We start from the raw sequence: 12,495 nt of genomic DNA on the forward strand, positions 1-12,495 counted from the left end.
AAAGGTGCATTGATAAACTATAAAGAGCTAAGAAATGTGGCAATTGTTAACTTTTGAGGGATACTTTAGGCTGAGATAATGATAGTTAGTCTTGTTAGCTGTATATTTGTTTGTCTATTAAAACATATAGTAAGTAGCCTATTTGAAATGAAGAGCAATTAGGTTTTGAATCTCGATTTGTTTTCTTTTAAAAAGAATATGGTGGAAACTGGGCCATTTTCCCAGTTAGGTGGGTATCTGGGCTTGAAAATAGACAAATGGTGAGTACGTGTAATTTTGCACTTCGACTTTAAAAAAAACCCAGTTATTTGGACTAATTGGGTGAAAATTCTACCTGGATAAATAAGGAAATCTGAATTATATATTCCTAAGGCAATGAAGCCCTATTTATGATGATGTTCCTCTTTAACTGGCAACAGTTGTAGTAGTGACAGAGGTTTATAGGCCTTGGTGAATTCTAAAAAGTGTAAGATAGATGAAATTATGTTCTTTCTTGTGAAATGGCTTTTGGATTTTTTCTTCCTTTTCCTTCTCACCAGCAGCACCCTAATCGGGCCTTCATCATCTCAGACTGGATTGCTAGAAAAAATTTTTGACCTAATCTGTTGTCTCTATTTTCTCTCAATTCAATACACTTTTCATATTATTGCCTCATATTTCTCTCCTGGATCAAAAGCTTATAATGGCTTCCTGTCAAGTTTTAAGATTCTCTGAAATCTGGTGTTATCCTTCTCATCTTAATTTATTTGTGTTCCCCAGAAGAGGGACACTGCTTTGGTCAGGCAGAATTATCTCCCCCTTTACATTGAGATTAATTCTTGACTCCTAGAACTGCTCTCCCTTCATGTGCTAATATAGATAGCTCTCCTCCCTTCCATTTGCCTACCTCTTGAAATGATCAGGGAGAAGATAATTTAAATATTGGATACATTGGTAAGTAGCTACCAGTAGGGGAAAAGGAAAAACTCAATCCACTAGGACTTGTTGAGAATTGCCCTCAAAACTATTTGGCACATTTTGGCTCCATTCAGTATTTACCAAGCAACGTTCCAATTATGAGGTTTGCCGGGGGTCTTGACACTGGATAAGGCCGGGTGCTTGATACTGGATAAGGCAGAGTTAGGAAAATCTGGTAGACAGACTTTTTGAGGAAATCTTCTTTTATTAGGGACAATTCTTCTCTTGCTGGGAATTTACCAATAAGCGGCTGGTACATGCTGGCTGAGAGAAATTTCTTACCTTCTTGGGTGTCTTCATATCTGGGCATATGCAGAAGAGATTTGATGGCTTTAAGATATGTATTATATAAGATTTTGATTCCAGTATTAGAAGAAATATATTGGAACATTGTGATTTTTGGGTGTTGATTTTGCTATAAAACCTGTGTGATTGCAGTCCTTAAAACCGGAATTTTTGGCACCTGTCACTAACATCTCATATTCGTCAAGGCTCATGTTAAGATGAAACCAGGAAGATTTAATTCAAGAGTTTTGTTCCTTTTGTTTTCAAGGTTAGAAAGTGAAATTTGATGAGTATATCGTCATAAGAGCAGCTCTTCATCTACATTGGGTCTATTACAGTAGCCATAGTTAATCCAATGGGCTCTTCATCCCCCAAAGAGGAAGAAACTCCATTCTTTGCTTCCCACCAAAGAATTTGAAGAGAAGCTTTGTAACTGACCATGATCTCTTCTACAACCAAAGGTAGAGGTAGGAATTCAAACTCATATTTCCAGATTCTATACTTAGTATTTTAGTAACTTCAAATACAAAAGCTCCTGGATCATTGTAGAGTGAGAAGAAGAAAATGGGCTTGCAAAGAAGGTGAAGGTATGGCAAAAACCCCAATAAACCCAGGCTTTTATTTTTTAACCTATTTTTTTCTCTGCTTGAGTAGGGAAAAAAAGTTGCCAGGCTCAAATTTGTTTTGAAAAAGCTTTTATAATTAATTAGCCAGTGTCCTGGAAATGATCTTGGCAGTAAAGTCAAACTTGTTCTGTATGCTTTTCCAAGTTGGCCCCAAAAACTTCCATCCGACTGGAATTGAAGTTTCTGATTGACTGATTATTCTGCCTGGATACCATTTGAACAGTTGCGATGGTGCCTCACCACTTCCTGGAGCTATATAACTTCCCAGTAACACCAGAAATGGGTTTAATGTTAAGAATTTTGAAGAGGAGCAGAATTTCTCTTTCTGACAGCTACATAGTGACAAAATTTGAGGGCATATTTTTTATGAGATTCTGTTTTGGGAAAACAGAAGAAACAAATCTGTGGACTACACTTTTTCTCTCTGTCTCTGCCAAGCTTATGTACTTATGATTTCAGTAGCGGCTGCCTTCTTGAGAAATAGCTCAAAATAGTTAACAGCAGAAGAACATAGCCAAAATTTAGGTGATTCAATGCTTCAACAATATTCCAACTTGGATGTTATATTTATTAAGCAGAAAAACACCTGGGGAGAAGTACATTTAAAAAAAAATACATCTGGAGCTCATCTACTTGTAAATCTACATAAATAATCTCTTCTATTTTGTTGCTATGGAGGATTTTTTCTTCATTATCCAGTTATCTTTCCCAATTACTTTAGATTGATTTATTTTCCTATCTCTTTTTATTCTTTTCCTGTTCTTTTAAAAATTTACTACTGCAAAGGATGCTTATCAAATGCAGTGGGTTTAGTTCTAATTTTCATGTGAGTGTGGAATCAGCTGTAAGTATAAGAAAATCTTTCTCATCATTTTACCTCTTAGCTGTAACTCGGGTGGAAGTACTGTGCTAAGTGGTATGATGACTTTAAAAGGGCTTGACTTTTTTTTTCAGATTTATCAATAATGCAGTAACATCTCATGATTACATGACCAACCTAAAGTGAAATTGCAATCTGTAGGCTGCGGTGGATGCAGTAGGTGTAGAAATGCCTTGCAGATACTCGGGGAGACACTTAACGGCTCTCATAACCTTGTAACTTCTTATCTGATTGTCACTTCCATGATACTCATTATATAGCTAGCTTATCGAGAACCTATCCATAGGTCTCCTGGTGGAATTGGCCTAAGGTTAATTTCTAAAGTGTATTGTAATCATTTTTAGCAGTATCTGGTGCCTGTTGTCTTTAAATATGCTTGGCTGTCTTGATATCTATTTTTGAAGTCTTGGTCTTTTGCAGAAATAGACCTGAATTTAAATATTTTGTCTGAGAGTAAGAAGATGAAACCATTAAAGCCATGTATAAGTTTGAAATTGCTATGCCATGACTGCCTTAAAATGAAATCTAGAAAGAAACATTTTGTGATTGAATGACCTCTAATCCTTTTCCTATACATATGTAATATAGGAGTGAGTCAACTAAATTCAGCTAAGATGACTTTTTCATAGTTTTGAAGATTTCTATCCTAGGGGTCACATAAAGCTTCTCTTAGCATAATAGCTATTTCATATTCACAGTGACAGGAAAGTACAATATTACCTCTTTTTCTTTTTCATGGCTCAGCCAGAAAACCCTCTAATTTACACTGAGTGCGGGCTGGTCTTGCTCCACTCCTCAGAGAAGGTGCAGAGGCTAAGAAAGGCTCATATTTTCCAAGGTTCTAATACTTGTCTTTAGCATGTTTTCAGGGACCAGTGAAACACTGTCGTGTCGGGAGAGCTCCAAATGGAGTCACATCTGTGAAAACCTGAGAACAAAGGCATGTTGTGAGGAGGTGATTACAGTCTTTAGATGTCATTGGTCACTACAGTTTTGGCAACTGCAATGAGCTTTCTTGTGGTTGAGTGGCTACAGCTTTCCTTCAGCCAGGTGTCCCTGATGGGAACTGGTGTAGCCATTGCAATGATTATCTTCGGAGTCCTTTTCAAAGGGCGTTAGCTTGCTGCTTAGATAATTAACAAAACTGATGTTTGTCATCATCTCTTCCCTTTCTACAAGAAATTTGACATAATATAGCTTCCTTCTCCCACATTAAGCCTGCTCCCATATTCTTAAAGAATTAACAACCAATGGTTATTGGTGTTTGAGACGCGCTGATACTCATACTGACTATGAATATGACATATTTTCCCATTTTCATAATGCTATACTTCCTTGAAAGCTGTTTATCTGCATCAGAAGATTAGCATTCATTTAAAAACAGATTGTATGTCGGCTTGAAAATGAAGCAGATAACCTGTATGAAGTAAACTAAGCTCTATCTTGTGTTTTCAGGTAAGAAAAAGAAGAGTCTTTTGCAAAATTTAGAACCATGGTTTTAAGTAACTGTGAAGCTGCAATAAATTTGAACTTGTAAATCACCCCATAACTGTATGCTGCTATGATTTGAACTCATTCATTCACTCAAAAAGTATATTCTGTGCTAGAAAGTGTTCTTGGTGGTAGGGTTCCGGAGGTGAATGAGACAGATACTTCTTTGACTCAGGGAGCTTCCATGCTTTTGGGGACAGATAGATAATAAACAACAAAAACAAGTAAACAAATGAATAGGATAATTTCACACAATGGTAAATGCTATCTTGAAAATATAGCAGTGTAATGTGAAGAGATGCAGGAAAGCTGTTTCAGGTAAGAGGATTAGCCAGAGAGGAGAAGATCTGGGGGAAGAGGTTTCTAGGCTGAGCAAAAGGCCAGAGTAAAGCCTTGAGGCAGGAATGAATGTGGTGTACTCCAGAAATAGGAAGAAAAAAAATCCAGAGTGCTGGAGCAAAGGGAGCAGGTAGGCAGAGGTGGGTGAGGCCAGAGAAGTATGCAGGGGGATCTTTTAATTTTATTCTAAGTGCAGTGAGACACCATTTTAGGAGTTTTGCCTGGAGAGTTGTGTGTTCTGATTTACATTTAAAAAAAATCACTGGGGATATGTGTGATAGGATGGAGGAATTGACCAATGTTCTGGATCATCTAGCGTTGTTCCTATAATTAAACACTGCATGAGCACCACAGTGCATTAAACTGAGAGCTCTGCAGACCCAATAGCCAGTTTCTTAAGATATTCACCATAGACGTCAAGACCTTATTCCTATCAGCAAAGGAAGTTCTTCTGTTGCACAGAAGTATTGTAAGAAAGAAAAAAGTTTCCTAGTTAAAATATTTTACATGTACTGTTAATTAGATTAAATTATTAATTAATTAACAGTAATAAAAATTAAATATTTTAATGTGCTAGCAGTGGACGATGGCCACAGAGAGTAGTGAGGTTGAGCTTTGAGTGCTGGTATCTATACCGCCAGTGCTGTTTTTGGTGTTACTGTTGGCTGAGGTCCGGTGTGTCATGCAGGGAAAACACATGACTCATGAAACCTTCAGTGGAGGCCTCTCTGAGGGACAGTGACAGTGACAAGCATCTTAGTCATTATGGTTCAGAAAGGAGCATCGAGGTGAGTAGGAGGCAGACAGAGCAGCCAAGTGGGGGTCCTGAGCCATCCTCTTACCTGTACCTGTGAAAGAATTGACCTCCAGGAACACTGCAGCGCATTCCTGTATTTGACATTTAGTAAACTGGATGGCAGATTTTAAAATGTCTTGAGTAAACTGACATGTTTTATATTTGATGTCATTTTTATTCCTCTTTTTAAGAGTTAGCATTCTGCCTGTATTCCAACACTACACATATACTTAGAACATATTGCAGAGAGCAGTAGAATACCATCAACAGTGGTCTTTGATGGATGTCTGCTCTCATGTCACACATTATCTACTTCTGACCAAGACCTCATTAAAAAAAAAGACTTTTTTTTCCCTTTGGAAGTGGCAAATTGTTGCAAAACCAGAAAGTAGCAATCAATACCTTATGATGAACACCCTAAAAATACCTTTATAATAGTTGTAAACATATAGATGGATTCATTTCCTTACCTGCTATAGTAACATGTTATTATCTACAATATTTTCTAAAACTTTAGTTTTTTCTGATAGAAGTATAGAAAATTGCTGTAAAAATTCAAACAAAGCAAAAATGAGTAAGATAGAAAATGCAAGTTCACGAATTCTCAATCTCAAAATAACCACTATTAGCAGTTTGATGTAGAGTCTTCTAGACTTTTTCTATGCATAAAAACTTGTATACTTATTTATATAAAATGCAGTTGGGATCATATTGTTCTGCAACTAGATTTTTTAAAAACCCTACAGAATACCATTGGACATCTACCTTATTTTTCTTAAAGGCTGTATAATATAGTACACATGAATCATATATTTTACTTAAATGTATTTAGTTATTTTCATTTCTGTGCAATTATAAACAAGCCTTTAAGAAATATCCTCATTGTAATTTTCTTTTACATTCTTTTATGAGAATTTCTGGAGGGGAAATTTTTATAAGTGGAATTGCTGGGTCACTGCATATTGCCAATTACCTTCCCAAAAGATTATACCAATTTGTGTCCTAGATCTTTTAAATGCTTTAATAAATCCTCCTCCACTGCTCAGATACTGTTTGCCAGTCAGATTTGAGTTTCTCCTTTATGATTCACGCCACTAAAAGCTGAGCGACTCAGTTGAAGTGAAAAGAATCTCAGTCACTAGCATCTGCCTCCCAGATCACTTTGGGGGCTTTTTTCAGAGCTTAAAATATCAAGGCTAAAACTGGGTTTATTCTCCTGGTCTAATTGGATCTCTGAGCTGACTAATCTGCCCGTATTCTGAGGTAAGGAGGTGAAAGGGCAATGGCGCTAGACTTCCACCTGTATGTTTCTTTTGCTTCTGCTAAAGGTGTTGCTATTCCCAGCTTTGAGAGAAATCCGTCAGGCTTTGTGGAAATTTCCTTGGCAACCAAAAATGGCTTCATCTCAAGAGCCCTTCTTGGTGGTCAGCATTTGGAACAAAAAGGAAAATTGCAAGAAGAGTTGGACAAGTGTTCTCTTTGAAGCAGTATTCAACACATTCGCATCTTGGCTCTGATCTCCTTCCTCCCCCCTCCCCCACCGCCAAGAGAATTCTGAGTGAACTTACATCTAGACTGTAACATTAGTTAAGTAAGAAGTTTATACCTTATGTGGAAGAGCTTTATTAGGAGCTTTGAAGGGGTGTTGTCATCTGGGATGATAAATAAAAAGATCAGTGAACCACCCTTTACATGTTGGAGAGGATTTGCAGATTTTGCTGCTTTGCTATTTCCCTCTCAACAGGGAGTCTCTGCAGAGTGGATTTATGAAGAGGCCATGCCATGGGAGGAAGTTTTTCTTGCTCTTCCAGAGAAAGAGAAGGGCTTCCCACTGTTTCCAGCTCGCTTGTCCAATGATCCACTGGCTAGTTGATTTATTTGCCTCAGCAGAATCTCATGACCTTATCACCAGCAGAGCTTCCTGATTTCTCTGTGTGTTACCACCCATGATCTGGTTTCACTTCCTAGCACTGAACTGAAATGAAAACCACCAGGCTTTCTTTTTCTCTGCTGCCATGTTAAAAGGGCAGCAGTAATGGAGAAAATCTGTAAGCCACTGGTTAATTATACCAAGCTGACATTAATGCCTAATCAGTCTTCTGTGCATATACATACAACAGGCTAGAAAGTAACTGATTGTGTAGGGAGCCATTGTAATAGCTTTGAACTTCAAAATCAGCTGCACAAGTTATCATTCAGTGGCTCTCCCTGATAGTATCGATTCTATTCCTCTATAAAGAATAATTAACAGTAATTAACAATAACTAACATAGATTGGCCACTTATTTACACTAATGCTTTGGGTTTGGTACTATCAACCCTATGTTACATATTGGCAAATTTGAGGCACAAAGAGATTAAGTAATTTCCCCAAAGTTAAATAGCATCTTAGTGGTAGACCTGCATTCTAGCCCTGGAGCCTCTGCTCCTAATGAGTGTAAGGATTCTGCCTATTTGGATTAGGGTCTTTTTTAGGTCCCAAGCCCCAGGTGTCAAATTGATAGTTACTGACCTTCGGTTTGTGCTCGAGGCACAGATCACGCTGAATAGGCTAATCACCAGAATTACTATTAAATAAACCAACAATTAAAAAAATTCTTAAGGGTCTTATAGTGACTGGACATTTCTGCTGCCACAGTGATTCAAGACTCACTGAACCAACCATTTGTTGTGTGTCCCTACCTTGAGTGGTATTGGTGGAGGTCAATGAGAAGAGGCTGATATAATAAAAAAAAGTATGATATATGATCTCAGACTGTGAGTTTATATCTATCTGGAGAGACCAAATAAACTGTGTGGTGCTTGCAGTAAAGTGTGGCAGCAGTTCAGTGCAAGACAAGATAACTGTGTGGGCCGGAACTGTCAATCAAAGAGAAATGAGGGACTTGAGAAGCATTTTTCCATTTTAGAGAGCATAAATAACAGAAGATAAGAGTTTTAGCTAAATAAAACTCTCTTTGGAGAAAGAAGTAAGAAATGGGAGAAGTAAATTGGAATGTAACCATCTGCAGTTTGACAATACAAGTGAATGACTTGGTTTATCTAATAAATGGAAAATAATATGACTGAAAATTCTTTGAAATAATGGTCCCAAATCCCCCAAATTTGGTGAAATACAACAAGATTTCAATGTTAATTTTTTTGGTAATTAGAGTTACTTGTAGAATTAGCAAAAGTAGATTAGATTAGTGAGCTAGTTGATTTGTCCACGGACCACAGTGGATACTCGCTTGGTTTATAGATCTTGACGAGTGCTTTACTGAATCAGCCCATGGTTCCTTGACTTTCAGGCTGTTCAATATTCATTTTCACTATAGATATATTTACCTCTAGGTCACTAAGTCTGATAGATACACATATTATAATCTTCATATTTTTTCTTATGAGACGAAAAAGCAATTATTATTGAACTTTTTCATTAATCTGATCTCAGGAATAGCTTTGAAAACAAATAAGCATGTTAAACCTTACCTCCTCTGAACCTCAGTTTCCTGATTCATAATACAGGTATCATAATTCAATCTGAACTGCCTTCTCCACAGGGTTGTTATGTGAAAAGGAAAGTGCTTAATACACTTTAAAACATTATACAGATCTTAATTATCACTGTCATTTTTGTCATTTAAATGTGCTACTGCTTTTTATTTTTGGTTTTGTTTTGCAGTAGGTAGGATGGAAGTCAATTTCATTTTCCATTTCATTCCTCACCTTTCAGATTTACATTGCTCATTTGGCTCTTTGGGGTTTCGTGCTCTTCACTTCTGCCCTCCACTGCTCTACCTGCGCTCAAATGAAATGTGTCTGGTTGTCCATCCATGAATATTGTTACTGCGTGCACATTTCTGTTGGACCCAAATGTCTCTTTTCCTCTCTTTTTTTCAAATCCTACTTTTACTTCAAGACCTAAGTCAAGTGCTACTTTTCCTTACGTGTCTCCTGGAACATTCTGGCTCATGTTAGTTACTCTTGTCTTGAATTTCTAACACCATCTAGCACTCACTATTTGTAACTGCACATGGACTCATCAGTTTGTTATTGTTTTTTATACTTATGTCTCATCTTCTTAATGGGGTGGGGGGTGGGAAGGCAGAGGGTCTGGGGAGCAGGGAGAGGAGAGGCCGGAGTTAGTTGCTGATGTGATGATGATGATGACTAAAGGGAGAATCATCTTCTACTTATCCTTTCTCTCAGAACCTTTTTTTTAAAAGACTGAGAAAATGACTATGAGAGCTTCTCAGAGAAAGGTGATTTCTCAGAGTATTGTTATTGTCTTATCTTTTCACTTTGGTGACTTTAAAAATTAGTATTTCTTATCGTGATCACTGACAGAATGTTTTATTAGGTTAACCAGTTGCTCGAAATGCACATTCTTGCCCATCTCATACATTTAAAATTTTTTTTCAGCTAGGACAATCATGTAAATGCTAACATTTCAAATATAGTTTGCTCTTCCATTTGTTAAAATCCATTTACACATTTTTCTCATAATGAAAGCTCAGTGAATGTAGTTAACTGGCTGATTGACATAGTTTAAAGAAAACATCGAATCTTCTTTTTTTCTTTATTTGAAACAAAGTGTAGTGTGTCACAAGGACATATTGGAAAAGCCGACTGTCAGCATGGGAAGATGTTCTGTTGCAAGATGAAATGGTATTGCTAAGTTTTCCCAAGCGTAGTGCATTTCAAATCATGGACTATGCAACATTCTGCTTTTAGGCATGAGCTGCTTCACTTTGTATGAAATTAGGAGTAAGGCAAATCAGACTTGGAAAGGATTTATCATTGAATGGGATTTATTATTGGATTTACTAGTTCTATGCATTGTTATAACTGTTTCACTTATACATTTTTCTTACGGTTTAGATTCCCAGGACAGCGTTATGGTAAAGATCCAAGTATATTATTGAAAATAAAAAAGAACAAGTCAAGTTGAAATCCAGCTATGTAGTAGGATGACTTGTTTCAGAAAAACCTGGTCGGAGATGAGATATTTCTCACCATGGTCTTGATTGCATTACTCATTGTTTTGCAAGTGAAACTTGGGGATAAAGCCTGTTTCAATATCAGCTTATTTGTGATACTGAGAAATAAGCAAGGGGAATTCCGGAAATTTCAATAAATAGCCTCTACATTGAGGTTTTGTATGAAGAAAAACTAGGTGCATAGTTTATTGCCTTGTTGAATTATGATATCCAAGAAGCCATCCCCAGACGCTGCTCTGGAAGGAAGATCTTGTTTAGAAAAATAACAACTGCCACCAGTACTTAAAATAGTTGTGAAACTCTTTTTCAAAGTGAGGAATTCTTGTGGAGTGACTTTTTTCATCAGGACATTATGAAAACATCTGTAAAAATGTGTCATGAAAGGATTTTCTTGGGATGATGGCAGTGTTGTTCCTGTGCCCACGTGTCTTTGTGGAACTCCCCGAATGAAGTCCTGCTAAGGGAATGGAGTGCAATTAATTCTTTTGAAAGACTTGGATTCATGTCAGATTTTGGTTTCCTGCTATACTTATGAAAATTTTCTATGGTTTTTCATTTTTTTTGTGTGTGAGGAAGATCAGCCTTGAGCTAACATCCATGCTAATCCTCCTCTTTTTGCTGAGGAAGACTGGCTCTGAGCTAACATCTATTGCCAATCCTCCTCCTTTTTTTTTTTTCCCCTCCAAAGCCCCAGTAGATAGTTGTATGTCATAGTTGCACATCCTTCTAGCTGCTGTATGTGGGACGCGGCCTCAGCATGGCCGGAAAAGTGGTGCGTCAGTGTGCGCCCGGGATCCGAACCCGGGCCGCCAGTAGCGGAGCACGCGCACTTAACTGCTAAGCCATGGGGCCGGCCCGGTTTTTCATTTTTAGAAGATGTGTTGATGTAGCACAACACGCAGGTTTTTATTAAAATAAAAGAAAAAACAAGAATAAATGAAAATAAAAGGACTTTAGAATATTCTCCCTTCTCTACTGTTGTAGTAGGGGCTAAATGCTTCTCTGAGTATATGTTTCCTAATTTATGCCTTCATGGTCTAAACCATACTATGGGCTTTATTTACATAGTCTCATTTTAGCTGTGTCTTCCTGATCTAAATTCCCAGCTTCTAATACCTCGATGTGGAAAGAATAAGAGAAAAAGATTTACAGCAAAGGAATAGAAGATGCAAAGTCCTGTCAGAGTTTTCTGAATAATAGGAAATGTGTTTTGCTTGATGTCATGGAAAAGCCTGGATTTTATAATCCTGGAGATGTTGGTTTAAATCCTAGCTTCCCTCCTTGCTAGCTGAGTGATCTTGTGCAGGTACTTAATGTCTCTGAGCCTTAAAAGAAGTGGGCAAAGACTTATCTTTCATGTCCTTATGCGAATAAAATGAGATGATGTATGTGAAGTATACGAGGCACAGATTAATTAGGTGCTTAAAAAATATTACTTCCCTTTCCACACCCCTTGCCGCCTTGTGAATAGAGGAATAGAATAAACTATGAAACAAACTAGCCAGGGGAAAGTGGAGCAAATAAAGTTAAGTGAGGCAATGTATTTTTAATTTTTTGGAGTGGTTCAAGAGAAGGTAGCAAAATAAAACACTGGGGTATTTTAAAATTTTTATTAGAATAAATCTGGATTTAGAATGATTCTGTATTAAATAGTTTCCATAGGAGTCTACAGGAGAAATTTTCTAGTGGTGGTGTTTTCTCTTTCCTCTCTTCTTTCCTGAAAAGTAACAAGCTGCTAGCTAGTCTAGGGCACTACGTTAAGAATTATTTTTACATTCATACAAACCATTATGGCTTTACAATCTGAGAATGTGAAAAGCTGATAATGCACTGTGAGGGTATATAGATCATAACAACACAGGCTTCATACTGAAGGAGTGTACAGAGGGTGTCACTCATGGCTTAAAACCGTTTGATGGCCACCCGTTGCCTTTGCGATGAGCCCAGAATCCTGAGCATGGCCTTCAAAGCCCTGAGCTATCTCGCCTAGTGTCTCTTTCCAAAGTCGTTTTGCAAGGTTCTCTCCCTTGCTGACTTTGCTCTGACACACAGGTGTTCCTCCAGGTCCACTAGCATGCCACTCTCCGCCCTGCCTTGGGCTCTTTGCGCATACTGTTTCCTCTGAATGAAATGCTCTTC

At 37.6% G+C, this 12,495-nt stretch overlaps 1 protein-coding gene across 1 annotated transcript in view; it reads left to right on the plus strand.

Annotated features, from left to right (window-relative positions):
- SLC4A4 (solute carrier family 4 member 4) overlaps positions 1-12,495 on the plus strand; it is a 271,080-nt gene that overhangs the window by 137,183 nt on the left and 121,402 nt on the right. The window lies entirely within an intron of this gene.

Source organism: Diceros bicornis, chromosome 8 (assembly GCF_020826845.1).
Source record: "Diceros bicornis minor isolate mBicDic1 chromosome 8, mDicBic1.mat.cur, whole genome shotgun sequence".
Taxonomy (NCBI): Eukaryota; Metazoa; Chordata; class Mammalia; order Perissodactyla; family Rhinocerotidae; genus Diceros; species Diceros bicornis.